Source organism: Vanessa cardui, chromosome 16, assembly GCF_905220365.1.
Source record: "Vanessa cardui chromosome 16, ilVanCard2.1, whole genome shotgun sequence".
Lineage (NCBI taxonomy): Eukaryota > Metazoa > Arthropoda > Insecta > Lepidoptera > Nymphalidae > Vanessa > Vanessa cardui.
The window spans coordinates 3,161,211-3,178,879 of record NC_061138.1 but is presented as its reverse complement, the minus strand read 5'-3'; the positions used below and the strand labels follow the sequence as shown (position 1 = coordinate 3,178,879).

General features: G+C 31.2%; 1 protein-coding gene across 6 annotated transcripts in view; it reads right to left on the bottom strand.

Annotated features, from left to right (window-relative positions):
* LOC124536407 (tyrosine-protein phosphatase Lar) overlaps positions 1–17,283 on the bottom strand; it is a 386,387-nt gene extending 369,104 nt beyond the window's left edge. For 3 of the 6 annotated variants that reach the window (XM_047112943.1, XM_047112941.1, XM_047112942.1), the window contains exon 1: positions 16,912–17,281. The gene's annotated coding sequence lies outside the window, so the exon portion shown is untranslated. Of the gene's footprint in view, positions 1–16,911 lie in introns of all 6 variants that reach the window. The other 3 variants (XM_047112939.1, XM_047112940.1, XM_047112944.1) reach the window with 2 other exon arrangements.
* Between the last annotated feature and the right edge of the window lie 386 nt (positions 17,284–17,669).

The window sequence follows — 17,669 nt, the reverse complement described above, 5'->3', positions numbered from 1 at the left end:
GGCTACGTAAATAATCAATATTAATATTATGAATGTGAATGTAACTCTGTGTGCCTATCTGTCGCTCTTTCACGACTAAATCGCTGAACTGAAATTGATGAAATTTGTTACGAAACAAACTTGAACTCCAAGAAGGGCCACATTTTTTGTCTAACCCATGACAACCAACACCCTAAAACGGGAACGAAACCACGGGCGACTACTAGTAGTTAATATTTCTTACAGCGCCAACATCTATTGGTTACCACTTACCATCAAGAAGCCCATTAACCCACCCGCCACCAAATAATTGTGCTAAATGTCGTGTGGCAAGATGAAAAATAAGCGTGAAATAATCATTTTATTAAATTACAACTGTTATAAAAAATAACTAATTTAATTGGAATAAGTATTATTCAAAATAAGAATCTGGCATTTATACTTTTTTTTCTTGAGTGATAAATACAAGGCCTTCAGCAGTGGGAATATACAGGCTGCTGTTGTTGTTGATAAATACAAAGGAGTAGTCCGTTAGTAGAATTATCTTTTATGATTTCGAATCCAAAACGAAAAGTAACTTGTATTACCGAAGCATACACAAACCAATAACTTCAATAATGTTAAATATTTCAAGCGCCGCTCAAAGCCAAACTTTGTTTTTTATCGCCCGTACATACTACGCGTGTTCGAATCATCTTTTGTTTTGAAAAATAACAATTTTATAATAAACGAACACGTGTTTCAATAAAACTTTATTCTTCAATTAATAGCCGTTAAGGTAAATTAAATTTCAGTATTTTTTAGCGAGTGCACTGAACATATTACTTGTACGAAACAAATAAACTTTGTCATATGTAATAAGTACGATTCCCTTCCTTACAAATTGGTACCAATTTCGTTTGAAATGAATAAACCATAAGAGCCAATTCATTACTAACTCAGCGATACGACAATAACCGTTTTATGAAACAAAATCTTCGGTCGAATAAATATAAACGATAGAATTACAAAAAAGCTTTATATGGGGGTCAATAACCTCTGAAAACTTAACGAGAGCGAGACTAGACTGCGATATCTTTTAGTTGCCAACAAAGAATTCTAAAGGACATTGATACGAAGGAGGAACATTTGTACACGGACAAACGCTAACATATGTACAATACGATGTACGTGGGACGATGACACAAATATGCATATATGCATATGCTAATAAAAAACATCATCCTAGAAGTAAAGTATCATCAAGGATATATTAGTATTTTATTTTAAAACGATTTTAATTTTAAATATAGAATTAAAAAACTGATAAATTGACCTACATATCATTTAAATTGTCTTTAAACTTCATACAGTTTCGATTGCCAAGAGATGATAACTGAATTCTACTCTTAACGTTCCATTGGTATCTTTTTGCATGAGTTTCGAATATTTTCTTCACCTAGATAGTCTTACGAGCCTTTTTAAAAATAATAAAATCATTTATAATTGCGAAACTTGAGATCAATTTTTTTATAACATTTTACAACCACTAACAACCAATTAAAACGCCATAAACCGTTCGTTACATACAAAGATAACATAAAACCACGTTCAACAAAAACTGCACTACCAAATCGTGTAAACAAAATCAAATTTATTAAACGTTAACATATGATAGCTATAAATAAAACCGTTTCGATAAATATTCCCGGCACATGTAACCCTATTTAGTATTATATCCGAGCCATTAGGAGACGTCACAAACATCTATCTAGACGCTGGATCTAGCACATCTCAGTAATCTCAAAGTTGACCGAGAAAAGCTCAAACAAAGATAAGCGGTGTATTTATTCTCGTTTGATCTCGAAGCCGTCTCCAGCTACACAGGATAACGGAATTAATTTCGGGTTTACGATCATTTTTATACACGTGATCATCTCGTTCGAGATGTATCGTTCTTACGTCGACGTCTCACAACCGTAAAGAGTAAGTAGTGAGAAAGTTAAAGTAAGCAAACAAATGAAAATGCTTTGTAATACAACATTAATCTTACATATTTATAGATTGCTTTCAAAAGATTCAACAAAAACAAATACACCGACCATCATTACATTATTTACTACTACGAAACAGTGTTTGCACTTTTGGTACTATGTGAATAAAAACTTATTGAACCTAAAATATTGAAAATCATTTTTTTTCGGTATATTTTTTTATAAGCGTCTGAAGTCACTCATAAACAAAAATAAAACTATATCCAACACCGAGTAAAGTAATTTCATCGCAGACATATGCATATTAAAGTTTATTAAAAAGTTTCCAAACACATATGTAGGTATACATGTTCGTCTGGATTTTTCGAATGTACTCCAGTCTAACAGCGCCTGGGGGAATAACATGGCGCCCACATGAAATAGGGTTCGGGGTTCTGCAAATCGACGCTGTTGAAGGAAACCCTCGCACAAGTGTAGACACAAGTGATTTTAGCAGCGTCGAGTTTTCATTTACCACCTCTTTCGACTATGACGCCGCCAAAATAATGACTTGTGATGCTTTTATTTTTAACATGAACTTAGTAGTATGTTTTGACCTATTGTTTAATCAAAAATAATCAGTAAGATCACTCAAAAATGTAACAGTCATATTTATAAAGTTATTTTCATATTAACGGATTCATCAGACAACTTGTTTTAATTTGAATCATCGTTGCAAATTCAACGACATCACTTCACAGCCGTTTTTAATTTTGTCTTATTATTTTCACAAAACATACAATGCACGAGAGCCGAAATGGAACTTTGATAAAAAACTTCTTAACCGATTATCGCGGGTTCAAAGCCACCACACCACACAATTTTCAAGGGATTAATTTTGTTCAATCTCGTCAACCAAGATCCGTCTCACTACGTTGTACACGCCTCTAGCGTATACTGGAAGGTGTATTGGACCATGCCAAACTGGTGACACATGGCCGTCGTTTCACGTCAAATCTTACTTCTGTGTAAGCCAGTCGATGAAAAGCCTTTGCGCGCATACCGTTCCACGCGAAGTACATGCCACGCTTGAGCTTTTAAGTGTTCCCGTCGCTTCAACGCCACGATCGCACTCGGACGCGCGTTCTCCATTCTAACGAAGTCTGCTGATAAATCTCTCGTTGCCACATCACAAATAGGGTATCGTGCGATATTCCCGCACTATGCTTTATAGTTAAGACCTTTAGTTTTCAGTGTTGAGGACGCCTAACTGTTGTTATAACCAAGTGGACGATCATCCCCAGTTCGAGTCATCAGTGCAGTCGGGCGAGACGAGCGATTCTCTACTTCTCGGCTGTTAATGGAACTATCCTTGTCATGACGTATGAACGTTTATTTAATTGGACACATAATAAATCGCTTTAATATCATTTTTTATCTCAAAATAAACGTAACCATTCTTTAAGGACTGAGTATAAGAAAAAAATATTAACAAAAATTATAAATAAATCCATTGTTTCAGGTCCATTGTGTTCAGAAAACAAAGAAACCAATTACAGGATTTTTATTTGTTTACTGCGAACAATTAAGGAAGGATTTTAATGAGCTTTCAACGTCAGCTAATTCTTGGTTTAGATGATGAATTTATATCGCACATTTTACTTCCGGCTTTACTATTAAACTATAAAACGAGTAAAATTCACGTTATACGTCTGCTTTGGCATTCTGAAATAGTTATAACAATGCATTGTGTAACCGTACAATCTCAATACAAATTTTATTAAGGAAGTTCATTAATCAAATAAAATATACTTTATTCATGCACGGAAGCAAACTTATTAACACATTGAAATCGAAGTTACCATCGATTCGGAATAAAGATTTTCAGTGGGTATTATCTTCAACAACAAAATAATATGTTTTATTTATCCTTAATAAAATTAAACAAATTATTAAAAAGAGTAACCACATTAATAAAAAACATTTACAATACACATTTTTTTAATCTGTTATAATCTAGTAACTAAAACATATTAATACAATAATACCCCGTGTTTGATCTTTCATAACAATTTGATGTACCAAGCATTTAAGATTAACATTTTTCTCGTCAAAAACCGTACATAAGTCTATGTCGTAACATCCTCTTTCATAAACATATATAAACTCGGGCTTAAATGATAAAGCTACATTAAGCTCCTATCACTATTATACTGTAATTATCTAAACTTAGACGTCCGGTATAATTAACCACTATTTTAACTCTAAACAAACATGATGAGATGAAAATTAAACGAATGAAACACTATCTATATATTATAATTGGCACGTAGTAAGTGAAGATAAGTAGAAGAACCGAGATGGCCCAGTGGTTATCTTAACCTATGATTGCGTGTTCAAATCCAGGCAAGCAACACTGATTTTTCATGAGATTATTTCATATTTACAATTCTGTGTCTAATTTCAACGAAATTCTGCCACATGTGAATCCACCGACCGGCACTGGGGCAGCGTGGTGGAGTCTGCTCCTAACCTTCTTCTTCAAAAGGAGAGGACGCCTTAACCCAGCAATGCGACATACATGCTGTTACGATGAAAAGCGCAGTTATGTCAATAAATAATTAAATTAAAAGAATACGTTATTCAGTTAACAATTCACTTCGTTTATGAAACCTATCGTTATCAATTTAATATGAAGTCACCAGTTGGAAACGCAAATTCGACGGAAAAGGAACGGAGAACCGACAATAAACTCAACAATCACGGAGCACACATTAATTTTTTACAATTAAATTGTTATTTCATGCATGTAATCAATACTGAATATACCTTTATTTGATGTCTTTATTTTTGATACATTTATATACAGTGACGTAGTTTTTATTGTAGACCAGTTGTGCCCGCGACTTTGTGCGCATTTGAATTTAAAAAAAAGGTTTTTATTGTAGCCCAAGTTTCTCCTTATTACATCAGCTATCTGCCAGGAAATCCTGTCAAAACCATTCAAGAGATAAGCCGAAACAAAGAGATAGACAGAGAGACAAAAGTTAAATAAATGTAATTTTGATATATGTACCTACCATATAAACATACTTACATAAATATTTAGTAAAAAGCGGTTATTTTAATATTAGAAACAGACACTCTAAATTTATTATATGTATATAGACAAGTAAATTGGATTGGTGGATAACTTCATCTGTATATTATTAACCATAAGAAATATAAATCATTTCTTAAGGGCTCAATACGGCCCTACTGAAATGTATGATATTTTGTTATGTGTTTATCGAAATACAACAACTACTAAGAGCGGTCCCTAGACGGGAGCATTTGCCTGTAATGTAACAGTTTAGATTCGAGTATTGTTTTGTATTACACATATTACAAATGTGAGAATAACTGAGTCGAGATGGCCCAGTGGTTAGAACGCGTGCATCTTAACCGATGATTGCGGGTTCAAACCCAGGCAAGCACCGCTGTTTCATCTGCCTAATTTGTCTTTATAATTCATCTCGTTCTCAGCGGTGAAGGAAAACATCGTGAGGAAACCCGTATATGACAAATTTCATAGAAATTCTGCCACATGTGCATTCCACCTACCCGCATTGGAACAGCGTGGTGGAATATGTTCCACTTCTCCTCAAAGGGGGAAGAGGCCTTTAGCCCAGCAGTGGGAATTTACAGGCTGTTGTTGTTTTGTTTTGTTTTGAGAATAACTGAGCATTACATAGCGTAAACTGTAATGTTACAATTTGTAAATTGACATCCGTGAGAAACAGTGCGCAATCATGCTTGCATTTTATTCAGTTAGTATATAGTATATATATTATTTTGACAAATGGTCCAACGAGATGAAGTGTTCAATCAGCAAATTCGATACTTCACTAGTTTTGAAGAAAGTCGTCTCGCAAATTCCAGTTGCTTTGTTGACGTAAATAACTTAAGAAATGGTTAAATTATCGTCAATGATTGGTACACCACAGACATAAATGAGTGATAGCGCCAGAACAAAAGTAAAAAAAAAGATAAGTTGCCATTATCTGTCATTTCTTAGACAAAAAAAATACACGTAAAATATATTTATTATAACAGACGATCGGGTATTCAATGTACATAATGTATATACATATAATATGACCAAAAAATACATTCGAGATATTGAATGAGTAAGTTTGTTTATTACGAGTTTATACCGTTTTAAGCTAAGCGCATAGAATTATTTTCAGTATAACAGTGCATATAAACATTGAAGTTAGTCTTATGCTGTTGGTTTAAACTGCTAGAACATTGTTATATAAAGGACTTAAGATGTTGTTTGTTTCAAACACGTCACAAATTTTATAAATGTAAATTGAAGCTTAAAGACAAAACGTAAAATAAGCCTGTTTTTCGATCCATATCAACATTAGCCTATATATATAATTATTATTAGCCTATATATATATATATATATATATATATATATATATATAATTATTATTAAATATCGAATTAAAGACTTACTTATATTAATACAAAACTATAAAATTTTATTCAGTATTTAATATGCAGTGAAATTTACGTTAAATTTTACATAATCGACAACCGGAGTATTTTCTAAACACAGCATTCAATAGGTATTTCATACAAACGCATAAATAGTTTAAATTTACTCTATTGAGGAAGAAAATATCGTTCAAATCTATATTGCAAATAAATCAATTCTGCAGCATTCAATTCCAAACAAACTCGTAACAATATTATTGATTTTTTTAATATTATTTATATTTGATTTCGGTGACTTATAATTTAATTTCGTACATAAAAAAATTAAAGAGTACGTTAAAGTTTATTAATATTTGAATATATTAATACACGTTATGTTCCATTAAACGATACACATTTGCTTAATAAAACAACCGAAAGATTGTACAAGGAACTCGCAACCTTGACAGCATCGTACAGACGAGATGAGTTACACTTGATGAGCTATTTAATATAATTGGAAACTACGGCGTACATAATACGCTCAAGCATATCATAAAATTGTAACAAGGATAATATTAATTCTTGGTTACATTACAACGAAATTGATATGTAAAAAAATTTATTCGATACGATGACTAATGTAATTACAAAATACATAAGCTTACATATATACAGATATACAGACTCAAAAAAATTGAGAGCCAATACGTTTACAAAAAATCTGTTCAATTTATATAATTGTACATATATCTATTGTGTGTGTACAAATGCAAGTAATATACATAAAAAAAAATACAAATTGTCCGTTTCTTCAAGATATAAGGCAATGATTGAATCTTTCCATTTGAGTCATTCGATAATAAGCATAGATGCTTTATTAAGGGACAAGACAATAAAAAAAAAATGACACCGAATCACAAAAACCGAAGTACGTAGGTAGTCATTTTCGTTTTTTTAAATATTTAATACCGCATAAAAAGGATATTCTTCCCGTTTGGTCCCATTTAACTACTACAAAAAAATTAAGGTCATTTTTATTAAAATCTTCGAGTTTAAATGTACAAAATACTACATCTATTTGATAGGTTCAATAAATATTAATTTAAATAAAAACTCATCTAAAGATATTGCTAAAATATTTGTTAAAGTGTTTAAATAAATAGATCATAAATATATGATATCGTAGCAAACAATCTCAGTATCTGATGTATAAGTATTTAATATCGATTAGTTACGATATGGCTCGTTTATTTACATAGCTGCCGCATGTAATATAATATAAAAGAACAGTACTTTTGCGCAACTCTATTATACTTACTTTGATTATTAGCAATTTAGATTTTGTTAGACTATTGCCATATTATTTATTTGTCAAACGTAGTCATTGAACTCAGTAAACACCGTCTGTGTAATGTTATCTGAGAATTTTCATATATTTATGTACACCTGGGACGCAAAATTATTATTAATTCACGCGATGCTTCAACACAAATACGTATTTTCTTTGTGTAAAATTATCATACTATTTAACAGTCGTACAATTAATTAATAATTATAATAATTCACGAGAACCTAATAATCCTTGAAATGAAATATTTAAAACATCAAGCCCAAAGTTCTTTTAAATCTCGCCAAAATTCTTAGTCTTAGTAATTAATAATTTTATTGGCTCGTAATAAATCACTCCAAAGATATAAAACTTTTTTTATAAAATCCTGGAATGAGCTTAAGTCTTTTTGGGTTGGAATGGATCCTTGCCACTTCCATAAGTTAGACGTTTCGTGTACCTAAAATCTTTAGTTATAATATAATCGTCAATCGCTAAGTGACTTCCGAGAAAACAGTACAATTATATTTATTGTTATTTATACTTGCCTTTATGGCTTTATTGTAACGTAAATTCGACCTTCGTGATAATTAGAGCGAAAGAGAGATTTTGTTCCAATTTCAAATATTAAATACCTACTCTTAGGTAAAGAATTAATAGTTTATAGACTTACAAGTTACAAGATATTCCAATCTACCGAATGTGTAGTTTCTAATTAATCAATTGAAGTTAATTAAAATTATGTATTTAGAAAAAATATATTGATTTAAATCAATGCCTATCGCCGAATACACAGGAATACTTTGAAAAACTTTACCTAATGTTTTACATCAATATTTTACAATCAAAACAAAGCATATTAATTAAGTACTTATACTTGAAATTTAAGCAGAAAAAAATGATTATAACGCAAGATTAATTGTAATAACTAGGTAGTTTTATAAAGTGTATACGCTTATTACATTTTTATTAAAATAAAAATAGAAAATAATTAAAATCATATATTATTTAATAATTTAATTTATACACCTACATACCATAAAATTGAGTGTCTGTAATATTAAAATAACTGATTTGAACTATGTAAATGCATGGGTATGATATTTTCTAAGACGGTACATATAACAAAATAACATTATTTATAATTTTTTGTCCGTCTGTCTGTCTTTTTGTCCTGGCTAACCTCTGGAACGGCTGTCCCGATTATGCTGGGAGATTACCTGACAGAAAGCTGGTGTAACAACAAAACTATTTTGTTAAATTAAAACGCGCACGAAGTCGCGGGCACAGCTAGTTTGGTAGTAAAACCATGCGTCAAAATTTCTTACATTTATTTGATTTTTTTAATACCTCCAATCCTTCGACCTGATATATTTTTTATCATAACTGACTACAAATATCCAATTAAACTTCATTGTTACAGCTGTCAAAATTAAAAAAAAAAAACAAGAACAGCTGTCAGACTGAGATCGGGGTTAAATAGCAATGTAAAAAAAAATCAGCAATACTTTAAGATTACCTGCATCATATATTATCACACCGATATTAAAACTGGCTAAAAGAACCATAGCCTATAAAACTAAAATAAATATAAAATTTATATAAAGCATCTTTAAAAAAAAGGGAGATTATCAATTCAGTTGTATATTTTGTTATTGTTTGTTAGATAGACAGACTATTGTGTCTGTCATTTATAAACTGATTTGGAAAAATCTTTTTATGCTTGGGCTACCTCCCCGTTTGGTCCCATTTTATGTCGGGTATTTATTAACATAAAAATTATGAACATTACATCAAATCAAATAAAAATTAACTTTATTCAAGTAGGCTTTTACAAGCATATTTGAATTGTCATTTTACAATTAAGTGAAGCTACCACTGGTTCTGAAAGTAGATTTTACCGAGAAGAACCGGCAAGAAACGCAGTAGTTACTCTTTTTCAACATTTAAAAAACAAAAAGTCATGTTAGTTAGTACAATTATTTACATTAATATGTCCTGCTTGGAAGTCAAAAGGTAGATGCTTAAATATATACAAATATGAACGAAAACTAGTAACTGTATAAATCTTGACCACGTGAAATAGTGGCAATTATGCTAGCAGCATTTCCCCGTTGAATCGCAATTCCGATCCTCTGGGCAAAAAACGAATCAGCCCTCCTGTCACCAGTGGAGGCAATGAGGCGAGGTGTTATACTTTGGATGAAGCTTTTTGCACCACTAATTCAAGGATCAAGCGTTTCGACAGCAATTGGAATAAAAAGTAATTTGACATAAGACGAGAATATTCAGATATTTTTTTTTTTTGCTTCAGCGTTTTCCACCAGCTGTTAACATTGCTTATTGAAGTTATTTAACTTTAGGTATTTATTAAAAAACTGATCTTATAACAAAAAGTTTGTTATAACAAAACTTACATTAGGCACTGTTTACACTATAAGGTGACATTTAAACACAAAATCTAAAATATGATCGCGTAATGCCTCCATTGTGTTGCACCAGCGTAGAGTGCCCCGCACAACGTACTTTAACCCAATTACTCGGGAGCTTATTAAGCTGGCTTCCGTTTATTATGTACATAGTTCCTCTGATGGGAATTTTGCAGCTTAGTTAAATTTAATAGTTTCTTGTTGCAATTAAGTGACAGACCGGTTTGTTTATACAGCATGGGAGTGGATTTTTTATCTCTAGGGTACGATATATCGATCTCTTTCTAATTCAGTTTCCATCACTAAAACACATTATTGAACCATCGGTTTAATTAGTCGACTTCATTTAATCAAAGTTAATAGTATTATAAAGTCTGTACGTATGTCAGTTCCCTATTTACTTTAAAATACTTATACCTATATTACAATAACCCATTTGATTTTTAAAAAGAAAACATTACGACGTTCTAATTTAAAACTTTTTATGCATGGACTAACCATAGGATTAAATACAAATAAACAACTCCCGATATTCAATTAACTTGATAAGACAAAGTATTAATTAAGTGTTCTTTAAAAGTAGAATTTCGAATGTAGGCGAAGTTGTCATTTGGGAAAAGTATTAAAGATATAAAAGTAGTTAAGTGGAATAGCTTCTTTATATAAAAGATATGTATATTAACCAAGAAGTGTTTATAGTTGATGTTTATAATATATCGGAGCTAATAACAAATCAAATGGAATATGTTAATCGAAGGTTTGTTTATCTTAATTAATTCTTAGATTGGAATAGGGTATAAATAAATTGATTTTAGACCTTGAATTTCGAATGAAAGTATTATAAATATTACCAGATATTTAGTATTAGACTAGATATTGATTACAGAGAAAGGAGATTTTTTTATGGTATTATTTGGTGGACGAGCATATAGGCCACCTGATGGTAAGTGGTCACCATCACCTATAGACAATGACGCTGTAAGTTAATATTTAACTATTCTTTACATCGTCAATGTGCTACCAACATTGGGAACTAAGATGTTATGTCTCTTGTACCTGTAGTTACACTGGCTCACTCACCCTTCAAACCGGAACACAACAAAACTGAGTACTATTATTTGGCGGTTGAATAACTGATACTATCTTATTATTTAAAAAATCGCACGTATAAGCTTGTACAATGTACATCATAGATTTGTATTGGGAAGTGGCTTTTATCATGAGTTGCAATTACGTATGTATCACATTTAAGCAAGATATCTTTTCTATTTTTTATTTTTCACTGATATTATAAACAGTTAAAAAAAGATCTAATGACGATTTCAATAAAAATAACTGATAAAATTAAGCATATTAATACATCGAAAACATAAGCCATAATTAATAACATTATAAACCGTAATAAATTCCGATTAAAAATTTAGTGCTGGCCTGGACTTGAATCCGCAACTCACACGTCCAATCCACACGTTCAAACCACTACGCCATATCGGCTATAATTAAGTTAGAAACTAGTTAAACAGTTAACAAGATTCGAGTTATAAAGATTTAACAATATTTAAATAATGTATTACCTTGTTTTTCTTATGTACATTTATCTAGTTATTATTTTAGAATAGTCACGCTAGCACGCAAACGATCCCGTGATGCCCCCCGAAGAGACGGAGTGGGTAGCGCTGGTTTTCTGGTAGGTTTCCGACTCATATATGAGATACTAGTTGTCGCCCGCGGATTCGCTTGCTTTTCAGGGATTTAGCTGTCATGTGTTAGACAAAAATCGAAGCGTATGTCCTTCCTTAAAGTAAAGGTTTACTTCGATTCATTGGTTTGATCGTGAAAGAGCGGCATACATACAGACAGACTTACTTTCACATTTATAATAGTATAATATAGATTTTACCGCTAAACAGAAATACTACAGTGTTTTTGTGTAACAGTTTGAAGGGTGAGTGACGGACATAACACCTTAGTTCTCAAGATTGGTGGCGCATTGGCAACGTAAGGTATAATACATGATGAACAATTTTTATAGCGCCAATGGCTTTGGACGATGGTGATTACTTACCACCATTTGGCCTATTTGCTCATCCGCCAATTCATATAGTGCGGTTTAGTGGATTGGCATAGAAATAGACTAGCTGAGCCCAGCGGCTCAGCGCGCTGAAAATATGAAGTATACAGTTTAGTCAGTCAAGTCAGTTATATAACGTCTACAACAAATGTATAGTGGGCAATTCTAACAAAAAAAGTTTTGTTAGAATTGCCCATAATCGAATCGGAAAATAATGCGAAACCGTAAAATATTACATACTTACTCCATAATTTACACAAACAGATTTATTCACCATTTATTTGATAAGACGAGAGGTAGAGAGAAATCGTATAAAACTGACGGCATGAGTATAGTGAGGGCATTACTTTATATTTCCGACCTCCGACACCGTTTCAATATTTCGTATGAAGTATTTTCTTCCATGTAAATAAAGTTTAATGCTTTGGAAATGTCAAAGGTTGAATGTTGTTTCGAAGCAATCAGTAGTTGTACTATTAATAAACCTTTACATAAGTATATCAATAAAAATAATTACATATGCCTGTGTATTGTAAACGAGTATAGTTTCCACTCATGATTTTGCTGCGTGCAAAGGAAGGGGAGGGGGGTGTTCAATCGATAGACTACGTTATTTTCTTTAAGAAAAACTTATTTCGTAATTATTATTTTTAAATTAGTAGCAATGGCCCAAATATATTAAGGAATTATTAATATTCCTATTTAAACCTTCTTTTAAGCTTATCACTTGTGTTAGGAGAGGGGACGACGGCCTAATTATAAGATATTAGTTAGGATTCCAATGGTTCTGAGTGAAGCAGTAAGAATGAACCATAGATTTAAACATAACATGCGATTTTTATTTTGTTTATGTGATAGGTGGCAAACGAGCAGGAGGCTCATCTGATGGAAAGTGACTACCACCGCCCATCGACATCTGCAACACCAGGGGACTTGAAGGTGCGTTGCCGGCTTTTAAAAATTGATTTGCTAATATGATGATTTGCTATTTATAACACACTAGTTTTCCATTAAACTATTTGTACACAAACGTTCTAATCTGACATTGAAAGCTCCGATAACATCCGTGAAACATTTTACGAGGCGAAATAATCTATTTCCTCTTGGCACAAATTAAACCCAAAGTAAAAAAAAAACGTTTTGCAATACCATAATGAATACCACAGATTACATTTAACATCTCGACCAATAGTCATGTAAATTCAAGGTCAGTGTTGTTTATTTATCTCTAATACTTTTGCTATTGGTATAGTCTATAGTAACGTTTTATATACGTTGCATCTACTATGCGAAAGCAGTACACTAACGGGTATATAATTAAGTAACTTTATAAACTCACCATCACACAAAAAGCAACAGAAGATATTGACGAGTGTTGTCTTGAAAGCTCCTAAATATTCACCAAAAATATATGTTTCTCTTATGTTTGTCTCTTAGCTTGTAGTCTATACTAATAATTATAAATGCGAAAGTAACTCTGTCTGCCTGCCTACTTTTTCACATCCCACTGAACCGAATTGGATGGAATTAAGTAAGCAGCAAGCTTGAACTCCAAGGAAAGTTACTTTTTTATGCCCAACACTTGCCGAACCCAACGTTTAAACGCGAGCATAGTCGCGTGCAACAACTGATAGTAAACAAAAATAATTTCAACACGTTAACAAGTTACCTTTCCGGTCGAAGGGGAATTGGTTAATTGTTTGTCGTGTGTGTGTTTTTAATGTCTCAAAAACAGATAGACCTCTTTGAATACTAAGAATAGGCTACTTGACTGGTTTTTAAAATCAATTTTATATTATTTAGTAGAAGTTAAGGAACCCAGTAACAATTGATTTTTTTTATTTCTAGTACATATTTGCCGAAAAATATCGTATTAAAAATCCCATTTTTAAATAACGCGCAAAAACGCTACTTGGACAATATGGCGCTGCAATGGGGTCGGTGACGTCACTTTCCTGTATTTTAATCTGTGGTGTATATAGTAGAAAAGCAAGTTTAACAAGAAAGTGACTTCATCATAAGCTCGGCCAATCAGGATCGTTTTGTGTCACGTGACAAACGTTAGAAAAAATGCATTTTTGTTTATGGATTTTTGAATAAATTAAGTATTATTTTCAACTTTCGTTAGTAAATAACCATTTTTAAACTCATAATATACACTGATTACAGTAATTCACAATTTATTTTTCGCATTGTGAAATAGCCTATTAAGTCAGGTTGATTTTATAAACACTTTTATAACTTATAATGGGATGTATTCTGTTATTACGTATAGAAGTAATGACTGATTAACAACGTGATCACTACGACAGGCTTCGCCGGGAACTATCGTGGATTCAATCACCGTTCGTGATTAAGTTAACACGAACAGACATTCATCGTAAACTTTAATCAAACATATTAAATTTGATATTTAAACACATAGTCGGGCATAGATATTCGTCTTGTGATGAAGCAACAAAAGTTAAAAGTCGACGAATATTATATATTTAAGAATTAAATGTAAGTTAGTATGTTTCTACATTTACTTTTATGGAAACACGAAAAAAATACGACTAGAAAGTAATAAAAAATATATACATTGAAGTTTTTTTTTTTTTTCAACAATATAAACATTTAATAAATATATATAATATAATAAAAAATTAAGAAATATGATATGAAAAATTATTTGATTCATTCATTTATATTAATATGAAATATGAAATTCTTCCATGTAATACCAAAAAAGCAGGCACTACCTGTACTTTTGCTTTTTTAGTATTACAGGTGCTTAGGTGCTTAAATTCTTACAGGAGCATTTCAATGAAACTAAGTAGTAAAACAAACACAAAGTTGTATTTACTGGGGAAATTAAAAAAAAAACAGCGATAGAAGTTAATTCTAATTGTTCGCTTATTTCTTGAATAAGTTTATTTTATGATTTAAATTATAGTACAGAACAGAGATACAGGTGGTATAGTATTATAAAAAAATAGTTTCTCTCCACCATAACTGTACGCAATACATTAAAATTACAATGCAACATCATTTTTAGGATATTCCTTTCAAAAATTCAAACAATATACAAATGTGATTTCTCCATGTTTACTATACATGACAAATGATTAGTTGGAACTCGGAATCAGTTTTTTTATAACTGCTTGGAGAATATTGAAAGTCTAAATAGAAAGGCATTATTTATTGTAAATAACATAATAATGATATAATCAATAACCAGTGCAACCAGTATTATAAATATATAAATAGAATGTAACAAATAATATTTACATACCGTGAAATAATTTACAATCTTCACTTAGTTAGTTAGTATGAGTAGGTAATATATTTAAACTGAATCTAAACCATTTTCATCCAACTGAAACAGAAAATTAAAACACTAAGTACTGTTAACAAAACAATCTAGCATAAAATTTGACATTCATAAATCAATTATTTCATTTTAATAGTGTTTTAATAAAGAGCAACTTTGAATATAGGATAATAAGTAATCTACATCCTGTCATAAAATAATTAAATTATATTAATAGAAATTATCAACAATTTATCACTTCCTGTTGCGAAAACAATTAAAACATTAATCATTTCATACATATATATTTTTTAGATTCACTCACATAATATTTAAACCTATCATAGTAGATATATATATGTTGGCACAATTATTTTAAGTAAGAACATCACACTAATCTGTAATGTTTAGTTAAGACATATTTAGAATAAACTGCCTTCAAACACATTTTGGATATCATATTTTTCTTACAAAAGTTATCACAAAAAACATAATACAATGTCAAAACTGTGTTGAAGTTATACATCAGAGTTGTGTGATACATCACTGAAAAATGCCATCTCTCATTTGAATAATCACCATATCCTGAATGGATTCCATATTTGAAATTCAAAATTAAAACTAGGTAATCATAAATCACTGGCCACACATGGCACATGAATCATAGTATAAAGACATGATACACATGTGGCCAATCATAAACATACCAGTGTTCTGTATTAGACTTCTTGTATAAATAAAAAACCTATCATTGTTTGTTTTCATAGTTAAGTACTCATTTGGAAATACTGACAGCTGTTTCATTAAACAATTGTGAATTACTACTATGCATTACTTGTGTGGGAATCCACCGAATAGTGTGATTTGTGTTTTATAAATATTACATTCAAATTTATTAAATAATTATTTTTTAAAACATACCCTTATATTGTTATATATACTATAAATTTAATATGAACTAGAATAAAAAACGCCTATTTCACTTAATTTGAATCATAAAAGAGTATTTTAAATCTTTTATAGTCTAGGTGACAGAAATTATCGAAGAAAATACGAAATGGTTTTTCACGCTAAATACTAATAACAAACAATTACATTTCAAGGGTATCCTAACTAGAGGTAGTGTTTTGTTTTTATGTTTGAAATACGTTGAGATCTTGTGCATTTTTGCAATAACGACATCAATAATATGCAAAAAGTTATCATCTGTCTGATAACCTACGAGAAAAGGGTCAATCGGTCTAAGACTAATATCTCTGCTTTACTCGTTGTATTCACAAAGTATTGACACCCAAAAGTCAGGGAACAATCTAAGCGTACCTACCTAATCCCTAACCCTTAAACTTTTCAGTCATTCCTTAAACATATAAAGAAACATACAAAATACATACCCTTATAAGTCCAATGAAGATATGAAGTTGCTTTTGAGTCCAGTTACGTAAAACATTATCACAAAAAATACACACAATTCACAGATTCCACTTGCACATAATCTTTTATAAATTTTAATAAATCCTCACCCGCGCAAACGAAAATCAGTTTTTTATTGACATAAACACAAACTGAGCGTCCGCCATATGCAGGTACGTTCCGCACATACGAGATTGCAAAGTATTCACTGATTGTTGAAAACGTTTACTCGGCTCAAAGTGACTTCATGTTTGAAAGCTGTCATTTCTATGAAAACGAACCTTAAATATTTGTAAATGCGAAGTGATGAATTATTTGATTTATACTTTTTCGTCACAAAATTATCTAAGCAAATGAAATCAATAACATCCGTAATTAATTTTACCTAAAATTTAAAAACTTTTTTAGTCGGTTATGAGTGAAGTTCACGAAAATGTGTTCCGAACGTTCCCCGATTCGCAGCTCACTTCATGATATTGTATCAACTTCAGAGCGCTTGATTCCCGACGAGCTTTGATTTCGATTTACGGAAGAGTATGGATGTATGAGTGAAAGGGATAGAATGAAATATATTTTTTATGTCAACGTCCTCTGTGAAGATACTGCATTAACTAGGCTATCATTTTATTAAGCTGTGGCTTTTTCATATCGCTCTTCATGTAACCGCAAATAAATTAATTTATAAACTAATTAATTGTAATTGATTGCAATAATTATAATATAATTTTAAAGTTTATTA